At 37.5% G+C, this 22308-nt stretch overlaps 1 long non-coding RNA gene across 3 annotated transcripts in view; it reads right to left on the reverse strand.

Moving 5' to 3' along the window:
* The window catches only part of LOC117802691, a 387685-nt gene that overhangs the window by 112981 nt on the left and 252396 nt on the right, over positions 1-22308 (reverse strand). For all 3 annotated transcript variants that reach the window (XR_004626146.1, XR_004626145.1, XR_004626149.1), the window contains exon 3: positions 431-525. This is a non-coding gene — a long non-coding RNA (uncharacterized LOC117802691). The remainder of the gene's footprint in view (positions 1-430; positions 526-22308) is intronic.

Here is a 22308-nt window from a genome sequence, read left to right on the forward strand (position 1 = left end):
ATCTTTAAAAAAAAAATAAAAAATAAAGAAAACTTGTGGCCTATTTGATAAAATAAAGTCTCCTTTGTTAAATGAAGAATCATTTCCAAATTTTCCATTTTAACCACATAAAAACATGTGTCCATACACCAAGTTCCTTTAAAGGAAAATGTACCTGAATTTTTGTTTATATCTATTTCAATATTTTATTAATATTTTTAATATTTAGTGGAAACCACATTTAAAAAAAAAAAAACTCTGAAAATTCCACAATTTCCTTATGGCTTTTTTAGAGCTTTGCTTCTTACCATGACACTTTCAATACATTCATAAGTAGAAGCAATTCAATTCCATTTTAAAAAATTCAGTGGATATTTGTAGAGTCCTTAATATGCACTATGCACTCTGCTACACCCTAAGGGTACAAAAATGAATAAAATATGGTCCTTACCTTGTAGCACGTACATCACAGAGGATGAGACAGACTCCTACACAGACGATGCAGCACAACGTCAGGGGCCATAAGGCAGCATGACGTGCAAGATTCTGTGGGAGGGAAGAGAAGGGAAGAGAATCAGGAAACACTCTCTGAGGAAGAGGATGCCTAAACTCAAAATAGATGGAGTCAAAATAGGTTTTCAGGTAAAAACAATGTTTGAAACATTCAGGGCAGAGGGTACTGCATGATCACATACCCAAAACTCACGAAACAGAGCATAAAAGTTTTAGAGTTAGTGGGATGAACGGAGGCTGGAGAACAGAGTCCAGGAACTAGAGCCCCTGACTTGACACCCAGGAGCGTGAACGGGAATTATCAGGTGTCACAGGCCAGGGAAGTGGCTCGAGCTCCAAACATTATAGTTTCTAATCTCTTATTTGGTTTCATTTTGCAATGATTTCTTTTTTTTGGGGGGGGGGATCAAAATAAAATTTGTTTATTAGGGATCTTCGAAGAATGAAATAAGATTACTCATATTAAAAATAAATGTTTAGCTTAGTATCTAGCACATAGTACGGATCCAATACAAAATAACCGTATATCTTTTTTTTAAAAAGAATCAAAATTATCGTTATTTTAATGCTTATTAATATTCCTATTATATATTCACATATTTAATACATATATAATTTTACAAAAATGGTGTATGTTAGTTTTACAAATATTATTATTTTGCATACAAATACACAATAGCCAGTTCTTTTCTATTTCAAATTAAACACTTTTTAAAATTTAAATTCAATTAATTAACATATAATGTATTATTGGTTTTAGAGGTACCGGTCAGTGATTTATCAGTCTTATATAACACCCAGTGCTCATTATATCACATGCCCTCCTTAATGCCCATCACTCAGTTACCCCATCCCCCCAACCCCACCCCTCCAGCAACCTCAGTTTGTTTCCTATGATTAAGAGTCTCTTATGATTTCATCTGATTTTACTACTCAGCCATCAAAAAAAAAAAAAGAAAAGAAAAGAAATCTTGCCACTTGCAATGACATGGATGGAACTAGAAAGTATTATGCTAAGCGAAATATGTCAATCAGAGGAAAATAATTATTCTATGATCTCACTCATGTGGAATTTAAGAAACAAAACAGAGGCTCATAGGGGACGAGAGGAAAAAAAAATTAAGCAACGATTTCTGTAGAAGATCTTTAATATCAACCTTTGGTGAATTCAAAGTCACATTTGAAAATCAGAGAGAATACTGTGCTGGTAAAATAAGCGATAAATAAAAAATAGAAGCAGGAATATTTTCTAGCTTCATTCATTGATAATGATAATTGCCTTAACTGATTTTGGCACTTGGCATTTTAAAGACCCTTTCTCAAGTAGTGTTTCATTTTCTAGAGCAACTTTACGACATACATAAAGTGGATATCATTCTTTCTCTGAGGAAATCAAAACCAGGACGGTTAGGCAGAGCAGTTTTAAGTGTCAGAGGAAGAAGTAGGGACCAGGATTTTAAGCACTGTCAAATTCTCTGCTGTTTTCCTTCACCAGGAGATAGAATTAATGCTAATGAAATTCCTTGTCAAGTTTAAGAATGGTCATTGATAAGGAATGCTAGAGGTAACATTAAGCTACCTCACAGGTAGCAGTTTCTTGTAAATTTGTCTGAACTGTTTGCCAAGCTTTCTATGTAGATGATACCATTGGCAATGGCTAAATTTTAACCCACACCTTTATTCTGTAAGAACCAATCACAGCTGTAGCTCACAAAGTTTGACATGTGATGCTTTTCATTATCACTTAGTTGAATGTATTGTCTGATTTCTCTGGTGAGTCCTTCTTTGATCCATGGGTTATTTGGAATTGGTTTCATTTCCAAATATATGGAAACATATGCTGTCCACTTTTAGTCATCTTACATTGACTGAGATTTATATTAAAGTCCAAAAGATGATCTAGGTGCCTATGCCATGAGTACCTGCAAGGAATGTGTATTCTGCAATTATTGGGTGTAGTGTTCTGCAAGTAGTCATTAGGCTCAGGTGGCTGATGATGGTCAGACCTTCTGTATCTATATTCTTGTTGGATTTTGTTGTCTTGCACTCTCAATCACTGAAAGAAGACTTCTAAACATCTAACCAAAATTACAGATCTGTCTATTTTCCCCTAACTTCCTGTATTTTTAGGTGCTCTGATTAGATAGATGCCTATACATTTAAGATCTCTATGTCTTACTGGTGAAGTGGTCCTTTTATCATTCAATCTCATGGATCTGGTTTCTTTTCCCTTCACCTGGAAGAATTTCCTTTAATATTTCTTATAGCTTGGCTCTGCTGGAGACTAGTTCTCTCACCTTTTGTTTGGTGAAAATGCCTTATAATGCAGGTCTGCTAAAGAGGAATGCTCTCAACCTTTATTTATGTGAAAATATCATAATTTCATCTTCGTTTCTAAAAATATTAGTTTTCTGTTGCTACCATAACAAATTGCCACAAACTTCCAGCTTAAAACAACAAAAAATTATTATTTGAGGTTCAGAAGTCCAATGTGGATCTCACTGGGCTAAAATCAAGGGGTCAGTAGGGCTATGTTCCTTCTGGAAGCCACGTCCTTGCCTTTTTAAGCTTCTAAAGGTTGTCCACATTCCTTGGCTCATAACCATCTTCAAAGCCATTGGTGTCCATCTCTCTGATGTGTCTTCCAGTGTCCTGTCTCTCTCTGGCCATAACTGGGAAAAATTCTCTGCTTTTAAAAATTGTATTTGATTATATGTGATTGTAGATGACCCACTTGGATAATCTCCATGCCCCCCAAACTCAAAGTCTGTAATTTTAATCACATCTTCAAAGTCCCTTTTGTCATGTAAGGCAACATATTCCCAGGTCCTGGGAATTAGGGTATGGGCATTTCCCTGTATCCAAGCCTCCACTTGTTTTGATGAAAAAGCAGCTACCATCTTTATCAATGTTTCCAGTACTGATATTACTTTTTTCACTTTAATTTTGATTTGCAGCAGATTGTATAATATATGCTTTGGAGTGGTTTTGTTTGTAGTGATCCTCTTAGGATTTGTTCAGCTTCTCAGATTTGTAAATTTATGTGTTCCTTGAAATTTGGGGGATTTTTGGCCATTACTTCTTCAAACATGTTTTCTACTCAGCTTTCTTTCCATTCTTTCTCTGGGATTCTAATTCAGTATAGATGGGACCAGTCAATATTGAGATCAGTCACTGAGACCACCACTCTACTTGACTCCAGCTCCCCACACAGTGGCAAGAAAGTACACCTAACCGAGAAAGCTGGGCCCACAATTAGGCTGACTTCTCAGGGCCTGTAGTCCCCCACCGACTATTTTTTATGCCTAGAGAAAGTTGTCTCATGCATTTTGTTCAGTCTTATAGTTGTTTTTAGCAGGAGATCTAGATTTACAAGTTAGTCTGTCATAGATGGAAATAGAAGTTGCCAAGATTAGTTTGTAATGAACAATTCTACACCCTGATTTTAGGGTCAGAATAGAAATTTTTTTTCTCTTATATTGTTTCCTTTGGTTCAGTTCACGCAAGCAGTCTCTTCATTTAGTAACACTGACAGGAAATGCCATAGATAAGTGTAGATTGCGGCTCAGAAGTCCAATGTGGATCTCACTGGGCTAAAATCAAGGGGTCAGTAGGGCTATGTTCCTTCTGGAAGCCACATCCTTGCCTTTTCAAGCTTCTAAAGGTTGTAGCCTAAATGTAGTAAATTCATTGCAATGATACATGAAATTTGTGCATACATCTTATCCAACTCCACCATCAAATTTATTGTGCTTCTTTGTATCTCAAGACAAAAGATATTTTTACCAAAAATCTCTTACAAGCAAATTTAGAGACAGCCAAAATTTTGGTTCATCTCATCTATAATTTATACTTAATGCTGCCAACCTAGGAAACTACCTTTTACTTCTCACTTTAACCAAAAAGACAAATAAAATGCAATATCTGCCTTTCAGAGAGCTTGTGGATGTAGTTTAAAGGTTTTATTAAAAGCAATCAACAATACAAAACAGATTATCTAATTTACCAAACACCATGCTACCCTCCGCAGTTCAATATTGTGACCTTTGACTCAATGCGCAATGTGTGAGCACCTATTTTTCCCGAGACATCATTTTAGGGGCTGTAGTGTAAACACAACTGGGTTTCTACCTCAGCAAAAGCATACTCCTTGGAAGCAAATCTTAGTTTGGATACTGGTTCCATTATCCAATACAACCTAGTAATGTAACCTTCATCAACTTGACTTTCACATCTGTGATATTAACCAAAACACAACTTCCCTGTATAGTTATTGTACAATTTAAACATAGTGACTTCTGCACCATGTCTGGCATAGAACAGATGTTCTTAAAGTGTTCACTCATCCTCTACCCTGCCATCCTCACCTCTACTCCCTTCCTAGCCACAATCCCATAGAAGATGCGGTTAGCATAGTGAATGTCATGCCATTCTCTGTTGAGTCCTCATATTCCTTTTAAGTAGTTCTTGGACCACTGGCAAAGAATGAACGTGCTATTTCAACATTTTATCTCTTTTATACACTGTGGGTTAGTGTAAAAGTTCCTTTGAGAAATAGGTCCCATTCTTTTCTTCCTCTCTTCCTCCTTTCCTTCCTCTTTCTTTGAAAAACAGATTTAGAGAAATAGTCTTACATCCTTTCCTCACTATTATCCACTTCTTTTTTTAACAGCAAGTATTTGCAAGACATTTAGAGGTAAGGGGAAATAACCTTCTTCCTCTTTCCTCCATTACAATTTCTAACTTCTGCCTCCTACGTGGGTAAGTGGGCTCCCCAAATCCTCCTGCTACCAGAGATGACTCATAGAGGCTCCACTTGGCTCCATTTGGAGTAAATGACGGAGTAAAATACTACTTTGAGAAAAGGAAGATAAATGATAAGACTATAATATTCAGCACTAAGTCCAATATAATTTCATAATTGTATTTAAAGGTATCCATAGATGCCATGCTGGGAGAGCCTTACGGTCAAAACGACTGTGAAAAAATGTAGAAAGCTTCATTATCTCCATTGAACAAATGGGGAAATTGAGGTTTAGTGTCATCAACTGCATAAAGAAAAGAGAAAATAGAGGAAGGAAGGCAGCCTTGCTCTCTCACAACTAAGAGATCTCTGGCATATCCTGCAGGATATATACTAATCAACTGAAGCATTTTCAATGTATCATAAATACCAAGAAACTTTTAGAAATAAGTACATCTCGGGAGTACTTTTACTTTTCATGATATTTTAAAGATTTATCATGAGATTGAAGTAAGTACAGATTCTTCATTCAGTCTCTCTAGAATGGGAGTTTTTCATAAAAATCTTACCTTTCAATTCTTATTTAAAGCAGTAACAATATTTTTTGATATTTCTCTTGAGCTATTTTTCTTTTATTTCTACATATTACTCACAGACTTTTAAGAAAAACAGATTTAAGCCCAAATCCCTAATTTACCAAAGCAGGTAAAGAATAAAAAGTGTATTTTCAAAATGACACCAACCAACCAAGAAACCTCAGTTAATGCTTAGACAGTGTTTACAGACTAAGAGGAAATGCTGCCTTTGGCATAAAGAGGAGTTATTAACACGATCTAATTTCAGACAAGGTACATAACTAAAGTTTAGGTCCAAGTTTATTGTAGTTTGTTATCTTTTTAATTAGGTAATTTTAGGTTTATAGTTTTGAATCATCAGGAAAAAAATTGCAACATAATCTCTTTAGAGCCAAGGCATGCTGCTGACACATTCAAAAAGTCCTGAACCTTTATAAATAAACACTGCCAGTGTTTATTTCAAAACATCTGAGAACAAGGGAAATACAGTGACTCTTTGAATATTTCAATTTGGAACTGTTTGTGCTGATTCATCATTATCTGTGGATCCCTTCTGAGATACAATGGAGTGTGTTCAGTACCTGCCAAATATACAGATATGAATAATTCTGGAAGGAGGATCATATTATAAAACTTATTTTTTTTCCTACCTAAAACACTGCCAAAAACATCTGGAAAAATAATTTTCTCTATAACTGCATATAGTGGCTTTTACTTTCAGTGCTCATATAAACAACCTTTTCAAAGAGAAAAATTATTTAAATTGAATCTGGAATCTTGTTTCATTTCTTTTATATTTAAAGGGAAGAGATTTTTTGAAACTTGCCAAGACTTTATAAATTGGGTTTGATTCAGTGGTTTTCACCAAGTAAATGGGAGTGAAGATTTTGATTTCATAGGCCAAATGGCTGGACATACCTTAGACTAGATAAGAAGGAAAATAGCAACATTTTTCTGTTAATTATGTGTTATTTCACAGGCATAGATTATTAAAGTTTCAAAGTTTGTCAATCCATAATTAGTAATATAAAATATTTTGACATTTAAGCACGTGTTTATAGTCTCACAAGTATTGTTAGTGTTTTCTCTTAATGCTTACTCAAATATTTGTCCATGTCCAGAAGCAAACAGAAAATAACGCTCCACACCCCACATTTTTCCCTCTTAAGCTCTCCAAAGGTATATGCGCTCTTCTCAGGGCTTGAGACTTGAAAGTAGCTTCTGTGACTTTCATTTTCTTCATTTATTTTTTTTTAAGATTTTATTTATTTATTTGACAGAGAGAGAGATAGTGAGAGAGGGAACACATGCGGGGGCGGTGGGAGAGGGAGAAGCAGGCTTCCGCTGAGCAGGGAGCCTAATGCGGGGCTCGAGCCCAGAACCCAGGGATCATGACCTGAGCCGAAGACAGACGCTTAATGACTGAGCCATCCAGGCGCCCCTCATTCTCTTCATTTAATCCAGTCTGTTCATTAGTACTTATTATCAATTAAAATGTGATAGATACCATACTGGGTTCTGGGGATGGAGACTGGGATATAATGACTGTCATCAAGCTTGTCATTATCTAGCATTATAGACAGACATGTAAAGAAACAAGTTAAATGTACACGATAAATGCACAAGACACAATGGGGACCCAAAGAAAAGGCATTTTTGTTAGTATTAGTACAATCATTGACTCTAAATATGATAGGCTAGGTTTTCTTTTTCATAATTACTTTTGAAAAATCTTTTTTCTCAGTCTCGAGAAGATGACTGAAGTTAGAAATCATTTTAAAATAGGACAAACTATAACAAACTTACATTAAAATTTTAGTGTCAACTCCTCCAAAAATCAGACCATTTATTACTTTTATTTTATGCAAAAATAACACACCTTTTACAAAATATAAATTTACAAACATGTCTTTCATTTTTATAGTACAAGATGGAGTTGTTTAGGGCCAATCTCACAAGTTAGAGTCAAGAGATTTGTCCATAAGAAATAACGCATGATCTCTGTCACGCAGTTTGAAGAGAAGGCCTAGAATAGCATTCCAGCAGAGTGAAAAAAAATGATAAAAATCAATGAATCAAAATATATATTCAGTTCACATAACTACAAATTGAATTTTCCTTTTTGCTAGCTAATGTTCCTCACACCAGATAATAACTTTCTGTGAAAACTGCTAGACTGTCCTTCCATTTCCCTACTTTGTCTCAATTCATGGCTAAAGGGAAAAATAAAAGAAATATTCATGCCATGGCATGACTCTTCAGATGTTAATTAAAAATCTTCAGATATGAAACTTTTTTTCTGTCCAAACATAATATTTTTTCCTTGAAGTCCTTCTTTGATGCTTAGTTCCTATTTCTTTGATTACAGTAACAGGTACATAGTCTCAAGCACATCAAAACAAACATTCTTCCCTGTAGAATAGCTACAATTAAAACCACTGACAATTCCAAGTGTTCTCAAGAATGGAAATCATCTGGAAAATTCTTATATTGTGGTGGAAGTGTAAAATAGTACAACCATTTGGAAAATGATTTGACAGTTTCCTAAAAATTTAAACACTCCCTATGACCCAGGAATTCCACTCTTACATATACAATCGGGAGAAATTAATGTTTATATCCATTTAAAAAAAAACTTTTTTCTTAGAATGTTTATAGCAGCTTTCTTCATAGCCCAAACTGGAAAAATCTAAATCTCATTCATGAACTGGAGAATGGGTAAGTGTCATGTATATCCACACAATGGAATACCATCAGCTTAACTGTTAAACAAATTGAAAAGAACTACTAAGGCACCAATATAGAGAAACTTCAAAAATGCTAAGTTGAGTGAAAGAAATCAGAAAAAAAATCATATACTGCATTATTTCATTTAGTTGAAGAAGAAATAAAACTAACCTACGGGGATAGAAGAAAGAAGAGCAGTCTCCTCTATGATGGTACCTTGCCTGCAAAGGGGCATGGTGGAACTTACTGGGGTGATGGAAATTATTTGTACCATTATCTGAAGTGGTTACAAGCAGATATAGATATGTTATAAATCATCAACTTGTAACTTAAGATGTGAGCATTTTACTGTAGTATGTTATACTTTAAAAAATGCTATTAAATCTAAAATAATATTCTCTATTAACCTCTCTGTTTAAGTATTTGGTGATGGTAAAACTCTTAAATCTTTTGAGTATGACTTTTATATTTAAGAGTATCTTATAAGAACAAAGTGTGACTAAAATTTTAATCAAAGAACAAAATCTCTTCATGTCAGCCCAATCCAATGACCCAACTAGAAAGACCTAACTATGGCTATGACCTCCTTGAAAGTAGATGGTTGAAACTGGAGAAAGAATCAGTGTCAACATTAAGGTAAATATTAGGTTACCTGTTCAACTCAAACCTTGACTGAATTTACAAATAAACTGATCTTGTTTTCAGTCAGTGAAATAAGTTAATTTCAAGTATGTTAAGAAAGCGACCCAAGATGTCCAAGAAGAAAAAATATCTGAGCCTTGCACAATAATCTGAAGAGGCTGGTGCTGGCACTCAGATGTGGTCCTAAAGGACTCAGAAGAAGAGAAAGATGACCGGCACCAGAATTTCAAGATTATCTATCTACTTTGCCTGAAAGAAGGATCAGTTGAGGAAAGGAGCCATACTTATTAATGAGCAAAAGCAAATGGACTGCCAGTGACCTTAAAGAAGCAAGACTGAAGGGCTAGTGACAGGGTTTATCTCCCCATTAAATAAACTTTACCACTGGACATCGGTAGTCCACATAGTACCCTGGGGCAATTCCTACATTTCATCCATCCTACCCAAAACCACCTTACTATTCCCTGAAAATTCAGGTCTATTGCGCCAAGCAACAATGAAAACACTTTCTTCCTTCCTCTTTTTTTTTTCCCCCTCCTACTTTGACCAGTGGCCTGAGAAGCAGGAGGCCACTTTCACATGAGTGAAGTCTTCTTTCCGATTCCTGGTGGCTGCTTTCTTTCACTGGGTACAAAAACCATTAAAATAAAGAACCCTGGGGTCACAGGGCTAGAAAAGAAAAAAAAAAATCGGAAGTGGGTTATAAGATGTTATCAGCAAACACATCATCCCTTGCTCTATTCCTTGTTACCAAATCTGTCCTATCGAATGACTGAGGGAAAGCAACCATACTCTCACCATCTTGGGTTCAAAGGAACAACAGAAAATGTCTAAACTAGGGCAATGGAAAATACAGCCAAGACCCCACCTCTGCATCTTTTCTGTGCCCTGCATTCCCTTCTACTGTGTTTTTCCATCACAGTCACACTGTGAAGCAATGGTCTGTTCCCCCTGCTTATTATCACACAAATAAACCAGTGGAGATACTGGGAAGAAGCAGAGGATCTTCAGTCTCTCTGCCCAGAGGAAACTGGGAGAAAGCCAAGAAGAAAGGACAGTGAAGGTAGAAGTCCACATGCCATGCAGATATCCACCACCTGACTTTTCAGAGGAGGGAGGAATTGGGGATTCAATATTAAGCCCCTAGATTAGAGGAATAAAGTAGAAAACAATGGACAGCAGTTCAGGTAAGGGATTAACAGAAAACCCTACAGAGAAACATCCTTTCCCAGAAACCCAAAGTAGGGGATATGATTCAAAGTATCCAGGAGCTCGGACATCAGAATGAGTGTTGATGGAAAGAGAGCACGGTCCAAATGTTAGCTTGCCCTCGCCCTGTGATGACTGTACAGGGAACTCCAGCAGGACCGTTTCACATGATCTGTCCTCAGATCCCACTCTAGGTATGCCAGCAACACACAAAGAAATGGACTCTGGCCTCTACTGCTGACTCTACAGTGAAGAGCTCTCTCTGTTAATACATAGCACCCTCTGCTCTGCACTAGCTTCTCATGTTCCCTCTGCTGAAATGCTCTTCCCCCAAATATCCACGTGACTCATCCCTTCACTCCTTGAGTCTCTTCTCAGATGTCTCATTTCCAGGAACATTTGCCCTGACTAACCTACTTAAAATTGCAAGTACCCAGCCCCTACAGAAACACACACTGAGTACTCATGACCCACCCCTCTCTCTTCCACTGTGCTTTGGCCCTTACACAGTCCAGCAGACTGTGGAATTCACTTAACTCATCATCTTGTTTACTTTCTGTCTCTCTCTACTGGAATGTAATCCTCATCTGCTTTTTTCACTGATGTACTCTTAGTCCCTGTAACTGAGCCTAGGACACAGCCAATGCTCAACAAATAATTTGTCGAACGATTTGGTGAATAAATAAATGAATGCCATAGACAGTCAGTTCTGAAGATACAGGGACCAATGTGCATTCATCTTTGCCTTCCTTGCAGTCAACGCCATAATTAGCACATGCCCAACTCTCAATAAATGCTTGTTAAATGAGTGAGCACATAAAAAAATTAATTCCAAATGGAAATATCTAAATTTGTATCCTGGGATGGAGTGGAGATTCTTGTACGGATGGGTGGCAAATCCGAGGAAGGAGGATATGATATTATGAGAATAGTAGTAGTAGTAGTAATGGGTATAACCACAGTATCAGCCTGTTAGTGGTAATACCAATCTGTCAAGTGTGTTGTTGGGAAGAGATTATGTCTGGTCCTCCCAATCACCCCACAAGAGAAGTTTTACTCTCTTCATCTTTGAGAATGGCTGTTAGGATTCAGAGTATTTTACCAACTGTTTCACAGAGAAGGTAAAGACAGCCGGAATTCAAATCTGGGACAGGCTGGACTGACCCTACAATGCACCTTTCTCCATAATGCACATTTTGCTCCTCAACTTTAGGAACTAAACAACTGCTTCCTTCCCATCACAGGTATGCTCATATAGGAGATTTAACAATTCAGGCAGCTTTTACCGCCAGATTTTAGAGCTGATCAGGACCTTTGGAACATGGGCTAGCCCCATATGAAAGCATTACTATTTTGAAAAACTAAGTAACATTACATTGAGAACTGAAGGAAGTGGAACTCCATGTGACAATTCAAGAAAAGCTCCCTCTAGGGAAGAGGTATCTAGGAAATATTTAAAAGAATATAAGAGACGTGGAAGGGAGAAGGCCGTGCATCACCAGAAAAAGAAAAAAATAGATGATGCAGAATAACAGTATTTAATTAACTGAAATGCAATCCTTTTACACTTTTTAATTTATTCATTCACCTACCCTATGAATGTGCAATTTCTACGCGTGAAATGTTTTTCTGGGCACTGAACATTTAGCGCAATGGCCACAAACTCTCTTCCTTCATAGAGCTTCCGTTCAAGTGGGGGGAAAGCAAAATCAAATTGAGGTGAAATATGTGGCATAGCCTAATATACTGAATATAAAAACAAAGCAGAGAAAAGAGGAGTGACAGGGGTTGTAATTTTACAGGGTGCTATTTTAATACAATTTGAAACTCTCAAAGAAATTGTTACATTTTGGGCAAAATTGCCAGATTTTTGTAAGACAATTTAACCTTGAGTTCTATTTGGCTGTTGAAGATTTTCTAGTTCTTCAATCAAAGCTGGCAGTTTCAAGAGGCCAACACACCCCATCTCTGTACTTGAGGCTCTCCACCAATTGCTTTGGGTTGAGAATAATAGCAGAGCTCCAGCCAATTTCCAGTCTGGTAAGAAGCTTGGGAAAAGAGATTTTTAAAAATATTATGCCCCACAGAGCCCCCACAGTTGGTGAAGAAAAACAGTGACTCACGAGGCCGGCCAAAATTCTTGCCTGACCACTGAGTTCCGTTGTGGTTGCAGAGCGCAGGCCTGGGGCGGGGAAAGAAGGACAGAAGTGAAATAAAATGCAGATGGCGCGCAAAGGACTTCATCATGCTTGATAGGTCATTTCTAGAGAATCACATAATTACGGAACGTGGGAGAGCAGAGCAGCAAATGTATAGGGACTTCAGAAAAGCGCTTTGTGTGGGGCTTTAAAATTACTTAGGAGCTTAATAAAAATTGACATCTATATGGACACTATCTCATGGTTGAAAAGCCAGCTGAAAGGTGGAAAAGACTGTAAACAAATGAAAATAAATGGCTTGTAGTTCATACTGGGAGGAGTTCTCGGGGTTGGCATTCGAAGAGCTCTTAGCTAGCACGAAAGCTCCATGACGAAGCTATTACGCTGGGATAAATAGGTTGGGAATGAAAAGTGCAAATGAACTACACTGGCGGGAGTCGTTGGAAAGGTAGAGAATCTTATACTGTGGAGCTGTTTGTATTCAGATTTAGAAAAGGCCTGCTTCTGAACATCTGTTTTTCAGAATACGGAGCGGTGTCACTTCGGCTGGAAAGCCAGGAAGAGAGCACAGCCATGAAGGTCTTCAAGAAGAGTGGTTGGTGCCAGAGGGGAGATGAAAGGCTCTCTGTTCCCTCAGGCACACTGACAATGGATAAGGAAACAATCCACAGACACTTAAAAGATGTAAATACCAAGCATAGTATAAACCAATGTATCCCAATACTCCAGGGCAGAGTCATAGGAGAAAATGAAAGAAAGGATCCTTACGGCCAAACTCTTTCTTGCAAAACATCGAGAACTCGGTTGGTCAGTTAGACTTTTTTTTTTTACTTCATATTCCTATTTCAAGACCCTGTTCAAGTGTCACCATGTTTTTTGGCTTTCTTTGACTCCTCTCCTGCACCTCCAAGGCAGAATTAATCACTCCCTGGATTCTCATCCACAGCATTTAAGAAATGTTTTCATTGCAGCACTAACCTCAGTACATTTTAGTGACGTTTTGATCTCTATTTAATAGGATGTGAGCTTCTTAAGGACTGGGTTCATGTCTGATATTTTCACCTCCAGCACCTAGAATATTGACTGGTCTATTAAATGGTTAGTGAAGTGAATGGCACACCCTTACACGTGACTGTTTATGATCCCAAGTGACTGTTACCTTGACAAAGCCACACTGCACTGCAAAAGGAGAGAGAGTATGTTATGTAGTGATACGAAAAGATGGCCATTGTGTTCATTTTAAGAGAAAAGGGTAAGGTGCCAAGCAATGTATATGTCTTGCTACCTTATATGTAGAATGAAAGAAAACAAGCATCTCTTTCTATTTGCTATTATATTCCTAAATGACATCTGAAAGGACACTTGAAAAGCTAAAGACTGGTTCACTCTGGGAGTGACAGTATAATAGTATGATGGAGACAAAGGTCAACACACAATTTTTACTGTATACATTCTTACATTGTTTTGACTTCTTAAACATTCATTCATTAAGCACCAACTATTAAAACATTTAAAAATATTTCTTCAAAACTAATCACGTGGAGAGTGAGCAATAGCAAAAGTAATGACAAGAAAGCTGACAGGACTCCATGGTTAATTAGTTAAAGCAGAAAGTTATTGCCATGTATTGGTTGGTTGGTTTTAACAAATGAACTCAATTCCGGTTATGGGCCAAATTGTTGTTGAAGAAATTAAAGGAATTCTTTTTAAAGAATTTTTTAAAGATTTTTATTTATTTAAGAGAGAAAGGACACAAGCAGGGGGAGGGGCAGAGGGAGAAGCAAGCTCTTCGCTGAGCAAGAAGCCCAATGCAGGACTTGATCCCAGGACCCCGTGATCATGACCTGAGCCAAAGGCAAATGCTTAACCGACTGAGCCACCCAGGCTTCCTGAAATTAAAGGAGTATTTTTGTTTTCTCTGCAAGTCATGGTAATCACAATTCTTTTGGAAACCTCTCTGGATAAAGGTGGCGCTTCACTCTGCTTTTGCTAATTGCACGGCTAGGGCAGCATGCCTTAAGGATTCTCCATCTGTCACATGGAGCCCAAGACAATTCCTTAACATATTGTTAGAAAATCAATATTTTAAATAATGAGACTTGGTCTGTCCTTGAAGTAGGGCTGGGTCCTAAAATAGACTTAGATGAAGTTTTCATTTGTCTAAACTAATTCATGATTGCTTCCCTGACATTACTTTTAAACAAAAACTATCACAGTAAATATATATATGCAAAATATATATGCCAAATATATACATATATATATATGCATCTTGTACACATGTGAAAGTTTAATTTTCAAGGATTTATCAAACATAACTCCTATAAATATAAAATAAGCATGTATTAAACAGTTATTCAACTCATTAATGACAGAATGAACTGGACAGTAAAGATGTTTCAAAGGAGAAGTAAAGAATAGGGGATATAGTGTAGGAGAAAAAAAATGTTTGAATAAGATGGGGTTAGATACATAAATAAGATGGTTACACAAATAAGATGTTGAATACATCCTATCAAGCAATAAAACCATAAACTCTAGAGTTATGTTTTCTACCAGGCAGAAATCATTTGTATCTCTACCAAATACAAATCTACCAACAAAAAGACAACTTCACAGAAAATGGACTTTTAGTCAATGATTAGATATAGTAAAACAAAATATATTCCCCTGAATGATCAAATAATTATCAGGTGGTCCTGTTAAACAACGCTCTGATATGACATCGAAAGGGCATACCATCATCTCTTCGCCTTACTTCCAAGTTAGGTGATACTTCTTAATACGTGTTAATGAAAGAATGGTGTGAACTAAATCTCCCATCTTTGTCACCAGGTCGTGGAACAATGGGGTAGTAGACACTTTAAGAGTAGGCCTTTTCTAATAGGATTCTCTGTACATATGAGTTAAAGAATTATTAATTAATCTCTTTTAAAACTAATACAATGTTAAGGATGAGGAAGATGTTGATACCACTAATAAAGATGATAATAAATTCGACTTCATGCAGAAGTAACATACCTCCATAATCTTACATTTATCCCCTGAGATGAGGAAACACCCTCACTCACAAAGCTACCATGAGAGGTAGAGGAACATTTTATATTTATGCAAACCGAGGATGCAGCTGTAATACATGAAAATACCTCCACAAACCAGTTAACAAGAAAACTCGTCTTTCCTTGTTCATTGGGAAGCTAGAAGCTTTGTTGCTTCAGAGTAAATCACGGGGTTGATCACCAGAAGGCATATTTTCGATGCATTCAACGCAGCCAGCCAGATCTCTAAATTGTAAACAAAATAGTCATAAAGTAAATGGCAAAGGCTCAGCCAGAGCTCTTCAGGAAAAATAAAGGTCCACGGAGAAACCAAGAATACAGAGTTCATGTTTACAAAAAGATAATTTTTCAAAGAAAAAGTGCAATCTATGTTTTTCCAGAAACTAATGCCAGGCATAATCTCAAGTATCACTAAGTAAAACTGGCTAATTTTTATAGTGATAAATTAGTCTAGGAAAATTCTTAGAAATGCATCAAACCAGCAATTCAGAAGCAACCTTTCACCCTGGAAATCCATGGACTAAGCCCAGAATAAGAACAATTCTATTTATCTTTGTCCGAGACACTACTGACTGGTCTATGTCTTCTTCTTTTTGCTTTGTATACTATCCTAAGGAATTCTAAGTTGGAAAGTTTGCAGTTGGCATAAACATTTTTATGCTTGCCCATAGGACTATGAGAGATTCTCTGCTTATATAGGAAGTTTGCCCTTAAAGAAGAAGAAGACGACGAAGAAGACGGCGAAGAAGAAGAAACAGCAGCTGGTTATCCAAATATTTCTCTTACAATGGCCAGATAATTTGAAAAAGGAAAATGTTGTGAAGAGAAACACATGCAATTTGAATTATTTGAAAGCCCTACAGCTACTATAGGACAAGAAAAAAAAATCTGGCCCAAATATAACTGTCTCCAATACCACTTAGTATTTTCTTACTTATCCATTGAAAGGGGATGTACTGTTTGGTGGGTGAGGGGGTTGGGGTGGGAACAGGAACTGGAAAAAAAGACCATTTAACCTCTTCAAAGTAATGTCATCATTCTTTATATTTTCTGTGCCCAAGGCAGACTTTTTCTTTGTTCTTTTCTCAACTGGTCTCTTAATAAAGCCAGAGGAAAGACTGTACTTCCCCATGAAGGTAAGGCTATTAATTAACTAGATTTGACAAATAAAACTGGGAAAGTAAAGTATTAAGTAGCAAACTTAAATGCTGCAAAGTCATAACTGTGACAGCAATGCAGGGAAATTTCAGTGTTAGAACACATCTTTAGTGATTCAACTTCTATGTGGGTAAAGCTCCAAGGACATTTTAACATCGGATTACTCTCAATCCAGACCTAGGCTTTGGGGTCTCCTTATGGTTATGGTAGACAACTATATTTTTATTTATTTATTTTTAATTCCTGCAAAATGTCTCCATATCTGGTCTTGATTTAAAAACAAAACACAAACCAAAACTCCTGTCTGAAGAGAGACTACAAAGGACCTAGGAATGCTGTGTAATAATGCAGGGGAATCGGAATTTTCCCTCTTGCACTGATCTGACTGGATGTGGAAGCCTTGCAGGAGGTAAAAGACACTGGTTTGAGATAAAGCAGAAAGAGAAAAGGAAACTTCTCCAAGAGAACTTTTATTCACAGAGGCAGATGGGGCTACAGTCTCCCTCTGGCAGATCCCCTTCTCAAAGGCACAGCCAGGAGCTCAGCAGCTATCAAGAAGTCTACAGAGGAGGCAGAAAAGGCACATCCTGGTGGGGAACTAGGGAAGAGAAAGTGCAGAAATGCATCAAAAAGGAAAATATTTTAAAAACACAGGAAAGTAGGGCGCCTGGGTGGCACAGCGGTTAAGCGTCTGCCTTCGGCTCAGGGCGTGATCCTGGCGTTATGGGTTTGAGCCCCACATCGGGCTCCTCTGCTATGAGCCTGCTTCTTCCTCTCCCACTCCCCCTGCTTGTGTTCCCTCTCTTGCTGGCTGTCTCTATCTCTGTCGAATAAATAAAAATAAAATCTTTAAAAAAATAAAAAAATCCTTTAAAAAAAAAAAACACAGGAAAGTTTTCACCTAAAATGGAGGCCTCATTCATGCAAATAAGTACATTCAAACTAAGAGGTGGTCCTCAAAGGGCAAGCCACGTGGAGAGGAAAGGTGGTTTCCTGGTCATGCAAATGAAGGTCTCAGGTTTGGCTTGTGACCTTGAAGACGAGAAATTGCAAGTATCCTAGACCATTAGAAGTCTAAAATAATGTTATAAGTCATGGGAGAGAAAAGGTTCCCAAAAATATAAGAGATTTGATATACTCTTCGAGCTCCCAAAGTAATTTTATCATTCTTATCTTAGTTTTCACCTCTGAAATTTCATTCCTTTAGCCTACGTAATGGCCTGGCACACCGTAGTGTTCAGTTAGAGGCAGTGTGGCTGGGTTGTCAAGTCAGAGAAAAAAAGACAGAAGTCAGATTCTTGCTCTGACTCTACTTTTCCAAGTAACCTCAGGAAACCAAATCTTAAGCATTTAACTTCTTTCCCACATCCTAGTCTTCTTCCATTTTCATAAGTGGCCCACTTCTTAAATAAGTATGTTGAATTCTTAATTGAAAGACTTTAAGCAAGCGGAAAAGATGGATTTAAAATTGTTTTCAGAACCACTAAGGTTTGCTAAAGGGAAAATCTATGACAAACACATTGGAAAAGATTCTAAAACAAAATCAGATCGAGGACTTTCGCCTTATTCCCTCATCTTGGAAAAACTGAGATTCCAGAGTTGTTCTTTAAATGGAAAGAATGATCTTGGATACTCTTGTGCAAATTCTACTCATAATTTCTTAAGAAGAAGGAAAATAATTTATTCTAGCACTCTGGCTTTTCATATCTAAGCTTTCTTAAGTCTGAAAGAAGCTTTTGAGAGAAGGGCAATTTATTGTGTACCAGGAGGCCGGAGTTTGCCTGCTGTAAGGAATTGAGTGGGTGTGGGCATAATTTGTGAATGAAGAAAAATATATAACTAAATATATAAAACAATTGAGTGTTTCAGGTTCCTTCAATTTTTGAACAGAAGAAAAATATTTCTTTTCTTATATAGTTGCAAATTAAATAATTCTACTAAAGTTTTATCTAAACATAAAGATTGACTTTGGCAACAGAAAAGGAGGAAGAGGAAGGTGAGGAGGGGGGAAGAGGGGAAGGAGGAGTGGGGGGAAGAAACAGGAGGAGGGGTCCAAAGCTTTTTATTTTCAAAACAGACTGTGATTGAAGTCCAATTTTCCTTTCCTAAACCAGGTTGCTTTGACACTGATATCATGCAGAGTGACAGCATGTAGTTTGAACATGGGTAATGAGGTGCATCGATATCACCCTCTCATAAACCAGCCTTGGTTGATGGGGGAAAGTGGGGCATGCAGTTATATCTGAAATGGCCACATGTTTGGTGCATGCAAAGAGGGAAAGGAAACTACAATTTATGGAGCACTTACTTCGGTCAAGGCCTTTACACAGGAGACAGGATTTACCCTTCCACTGATCTTTGAGGCAGTGGTTTTGTCCCGTTTTTGAACAGAAGGATACAGAAGCTCAACAACGGTGACTCCCCAAGGTTTCATGGCCAATAGAGGCAAAGTCACAATTCAAAGCCAATTTGGCTTGTTGCCAGACCTTCCTCTCTGCTGCTGGTCATCCGCTGCTTGCATGGGCCCGACTGGCCTCTGTGGACATCTAACTTCACAAAAGGTTTGGTAAGATCAGCCTTACTCTGTTGGCAGCAAACCAAAAGAAGTCTTATCAAATTTCAAAACACCAAGAGTCTAATAATAGCAAGAAGTCTTATAAACTTCTTATAAAATAGAAGTCCTTCACGAGAAGGAGGCACTCGCATGAGGGATCCTTGGTTCTCAGCAGTCTCTTGTGCTGATAGAAATGCCTACCTACAAGGACGCGTGCCTCTCATTCTGACACATATGAAGCCTTCGTTATATTAAAGCTAAATTCTCAAGTCAAAGGCAGATCTGGTCTTGTGAACAATATAGCCTTTATGCTTTAGTGTTTTGCACCCAAAATATAACCTTCAAGCATTCTAAGTAATATGTGATTTATAATCCTTTATGCTCCCTGACCAAACTACCAACCAAACGGCTCAGTAAACGCCACCAGAATGGTCTTTCCTGTCCTGCCCATGTTGTTTGTTCTTCTCCTTTCCAAATTAATTCAATCTGCTGACACTTCTTAGAAGCTTGGAAGAGTGTAGGTCACTCTTTCGCTGTAATTCAAAATCAAATCAGAGACCAATATAACACATCAGGAATAGTCTAACGTGAAAGACCAAAGAGAATCTCCATGAAATGTGAATATTTCTGAAGAGCAAGAAGAACTATTGATTCCACCCTAATATACACGACTTATGGAGGAAAAAAACAAGACAGCATGCACCCATCCCAAAAAAAAAAGAAGAAAAAGCTGTGGCTTATTTAATCAAAACCAGAGCAATGGCTGCTTCCCAAAACAGGGTGATTTCGGTCTCTTTCACTTAGCATCACCATCCACAGTGCCTGGTGCCCAGACGAGCAGTCTCAGCATCACTGTGGGCTGAGGACGGACCATCACACAGTGTATTGAGAAGCCCCCTCCTCCCTGGTGTCTCCTACGCACAGTCATATACATGGATCTATTGAACTTCGGCACAGAAGTTTTCCCTTCCTTAGAGATGATGCTAGAAATAATAATCCCACTAAAAATAACAATCACATAATAACAGGAATAATGAGAGAATAAAAATATAAATAATTTCAGTACAATAATAATTCTACTGAAGTTATAGCTACATATAAAGACTGATCTTTAAAAAACCAGAGAGGATTTTAAACTTTTTTTCAAAAAAAGCTGTGTGATTGATTTCAGATTTTTTTTTCCTAAACTGTTTTGTTGACAGTGATATAAGCGAAGGTTGAGTGAATGCATTTCTCCATGTGTAAGGAGGGATAATACTGCCCACCCCACAGAATCGTTGTGAGATTTAAATAAGATAATGTGTGAACTGTGCCCGGCATATGGCAGGCAATCATAAAATAGTAGCACTCTTAGTAACCATCATTACTAATTTTTGTGCCAGAGCCCAGGTAGATTAACTGGCCAGTTTAACTGGCCTTCCCCTCAATTTTATTTTCTCCTCTGTTTTCTGTTGGTTTGTTTTTAGAGATGTGTGGATCTATAATCACAGAAAAACTTGATTTTCTATTCCTTAAATTTCTAGATATGTAAATAATGAATCCAGATAAAGGAAATTCTCCAAATATGCCAGACACTGGAATACTGAGTCTACATTCCCCTGGGACTCAAAAATAAACAGTACAATATTTACCAGCACTATGATAATTAGAATAGGAAATGCTTCAGTTAGACTTCTCATGACAAAGACTGTCATCAGGTAACCATTCCCTTAGCGCTCTCTCTCGTGTGACAAACCCACCACAATCTATATCCATCACCGTGGTTGCCATTTCTAATCCTACCCTCAGAACCGTGAGCTGTATAATTACCACTACACCATATTAGCATCTGTGGGTTCCCTCAATACTAATGGGATGCAAAAGGTGACATGTGTATGGATTGTGTCAAGTTGTCACACTGCACAAAAACATGGTCCTAATCCCACAGGCTGCAATACCCGCCTAATGATACACTCATGTCACAGAAGTACATAAATAGTGCTCTCCTGCCCGTTAAGGCTTCCTGGCAGTAGGATGAGCTCAGGGAGATGTGTGAATGAGTGATCACATGTCATACGAGATGATTAAAAATGAGTAGGTCCCTTTTAGAGATTAGCGATTGTTAAATTATTTCATTCACTTGCTATTCATGATGAATAATAAATCACTCTCAGCATCTGCTGTTCTATTCATTTATTACATAGGGATGTTTAGAAGCTAATTACTCTGAGACAGCCTCCCCAGCACGAAGGGAGTGAGGGCATGGGGAATTCCAGCTCTGATTGCATGTTTTTTAATGCTGCGCCTGACATTAAGCCAGGTTTTCTTAGGGTTCCCCATATTTATATCCATTTCCTAGTTTGCTTATAAACTTTTGCTTAGTATATCCTGGTGTTTTAAACGCTGTTGGGGACTCCCTGAAGGCAAAAAGTTCCTTACACTAACCTAGTACTTCCTAGAACTGTATAAATTAATTGTTTATTTGGTAGGTGTCTGGGGGACTCATCTCCTTATTGACCATTTGTTAAATTCCTCACAGATTGTGCAACAGACTCAGCCCCTTCCCTCTAAGCTTGCAGTTAATCAATTCCTTCACCCAGTGTTTATTGAGTACCTATTATATGCTCAACGCTTTGATAAAGATTGAGAAAAAGAAAAAGATAAGCCGTGTTCTTGGCTCTAAAATAGCCTAACATCAGATCAGGGAGATAACTGATAAACATAAGTGATAAAAGGTTCAATAAATATCTATTTCATATGAATCTTGGTCTATGCACTGTGTTAGGCACTTTGCAAACATAACGTCATCTAATTAATCATAACGTTTTGGGATGAGGTTTCTCACCATTTTAGAAATGAAGAAATTGAAGCTCAGAGATGAGACTCGCTTATATTTGAAAAGCTGCTCTGTAGAAGACCTGAGACCCAAGCCTCTCTGAACTCCAAGCCTAGTACACTTTCCAAAATACCATCTGTTCCAAACACAATATGTGGGATAAGTAAGCGCTAA

The sequence above is a fragment of the Ailuropoda melanoleuca genome, chromosome 1, assembly GCF_002007445.2.
Source record: "Ailuropoda melanoleuca isolate Jingjing chromosome 1, ASM200744v2, whole genome shotgun sequence".
Classification (NCBI taxonomy): domain Eukaryota; kingdom Metazoa; phylum Chordata; class Mammalia; order Carnivora; family Ursidae; genus Ailuropoda; species Ailuropoda melanoleuca.